The sequence below is a fragment of the Centroberyx gerrardi genome, chromosome 18 (assembly GCF_048128805.1).
Source record: "Centroberyx gerrardi isolate f3 chromosome 18, fCenGer3.hap1.cur.20231027, whole genome shotgun sequence".
Classification (NCBI taxonomy): Eukaryota; Metazoa; Chordata; class Actinopteri; order Beryciformes; family Berycidae; genus Centroberyx; species Centroberyx gerrardi.
Window position 1 is genome coordinate 28,741,947 of NC_136014.1, and position 2,747 is coordinate 28,744,693.

Here is a 2,747-nt window from a genome sequence, read left to right on the forward strand (position 1 = left end):
CAGGTGAGGTTCTCTTCCAGCTGCAGGTTCTCTCCAGGTTCTCCAGCAGAACGTCTGGTTCCTCTGCAGTTCGTCACGGTTCTGATGAGCAGCTTCTTCCTCATGATGAGAAACTTTCAAATGACGTTTCACAACCTGTTGCTTCTTCTGCCAAGTTATTCCTGTTTACTACAGGAAGGTGTTGAAACCACACACACACACACACACACACACACACACACACACACACACACACACACACACACACACACTCACACTATACTACATTCCCACTGAGCAGCTTCACTCTGATCAGGTTTAACAGTGAAGTGAAGTCTGGTCTCAGTGAGTCTTCTGGGTAAAAGCCTGAAGAGACAGACAATGAAACCTCAGTGGATCAGATCAGATTATTGTTTCTTTACTTTTTTTTTGTAGCTCCCCCCCCCCCAGAGGACAAGAGTGACAAATCTAACCACGTTGAACCTGCTGCATCCTGTCAGTCAAACCTGTCAGTGACTCAACAGGAAGTGGCTGCTCCAGTCCAGGTTCTGAACTTCCTCCTTCACAGAACAAACGCTGCAACATGAAATACTAATTTCCTCTGAACCGCTGCAGTGTTTTTAGAGTTAGATGAACTTTATTATCCCACATGAGTTAGATGAACTTTATTATCCCACGAGTTAGATGAACTTTATTATCCTACATGAGTTAGATGAACTTTATTATCCCACGAGTTAGATGAACTTTATTATCCCACGAGTTAGATGAACTTTATTATCCTACATGAGTTAGATGAACTTTATTATCCCACGAGTTAGATGAACTTTATTATCCTACATGAGTTAGATGAACTTTATTATCCCACATGAGTTAGATGAACTTTATTATCCCACGAGTTAGATGAACTTTATTATCCTACATGAGTTAGATGAACTTTATTATCCCACGAGTTAGATGAACTTTATTATCCCACATGAGTTAGATGAACTTTATTATCCCACGAGTTAGATGAACTTTATTATCCCACATGAGTTAGATGAACTTTATTATCCCACATGAGTTAGATGAACTTTATTATCCCACGAGTTAGATGAACTTTATTATCCCACATGAGTTAGATGAACTTTATTATCCCACGAGTTAGATGAACTTTATTATCCCACATGAGTTAGATGAACTTTATTATCCCACATGAGTTAGATGAACTTTATTATCCCACATGAGTTAGATGAACTTTATTATCCCACGAGTTAGATGAACTTTATTATCCCACGAGTTAGATGAACTTTATTATCCCACGAGTTAGATGAACTTTATTATCCCACATGAGTTAGATGAACTTTATTATCCCACATGAGTTAGATGAACTTTATTATCCCACATGAGTTAGATGAACTTTATTATCCCACATGAGTTAGATGAACTTTATTATCCCACATGAGTTAGATGAACTTTATTATCCCATGAGTTAGATGAACTTTATTATCCCACGAGTTAGATGAACTTTATTATCCCACGAGTTAGATGAACTTTATTATCCTACATGAGTTAGATGAACTTTATTATCCCACGAGTTAGATGAACTTTATTATCCCACGAGTTAGATGAACTTTATTATCCCACATGAGTTAGATGAACTTTATTATCCCATGAGTTAGATGAACTTTATTATCCCACATGAGTTAGATGAACTTTATTATCCCACGAGTTAGATGAACTTTATTATCCTACATGAGTTAGATGAACTTTATTATCCCACGAGTTAGATGAACTTTATTATCCCACATGAGTTAGATGAACTTTATTATCCCATGAGTTAGATGAACTTTATTATCCCACATGAGTTAGATGAACTTTATTATCCCACATGAGTTAGATGAACTTTATTATCCCACGAGTTAGATGAACTTTATTATCCTACATGAGTTAGATGAACTTTATTATCCTACATGAGTTAGATGAACTTTATTATCCCACGAGTTAGATGAACTTTATTATCCTACATGAGTTAGATGAACTTTATTATCCTACATGAGTTAGATGAACTTTATTATCCCACACGGGGAAACTCAATGCGGCGAGACAACAGAGAAACACAGAAACACAACAGTGATAAAAACAGTCGCCACTGTACGAACTCCTCGGCTGCTGAGCATTAAACAGAAACAGCAGCGGGACTCAGAGACGCTGCCAGAGGCCAGGTGGACCAGGTAGACCAGTTCCCTGTTCGGGGGGGTTCTTGTGTTGAAGATGTCCGTCAGAGAGTCCATTTGGGTCCCAGTGATTTTACTCCCGGTGGACACGATGTTCCTCATCTTTTTCTTCTGTGAGATGTTTGTGTTGCCGTAGCAACAGGTAATACAGAAGGTTAGAAAGCTCTCTAGGAAGGATTTATAAAACAGTTTTAAAAGTTGTCGGACAGTTTCCTCAAGGAGTCGAGCCTCTGCTGCTGCTGGATGTGATCAACATGTTGCCCCGTTTCAGTCTGTCATCGCTCCGAGGTTCTGGTCTGTTCTGAGACCATCTGGATTTGTTGCTGAGGGGGAGACTGAGTTTTCCTCAAGTCAATACCGTAAAACTTCAATTAATAGCCCGAGCTTTTATTTGCTTCAAACACTGAACTCAACCGGCCTATATTTGGGACAGGCGTCTATATGGGACAGGCCTTTAATTCCTTTCACACAAAACTCTTGCTCAGCAAAGATGGGAAATACTATCAAATTGTTTATTTAAACCAGTACCGTATGAATATTACTTGTATAAAAATT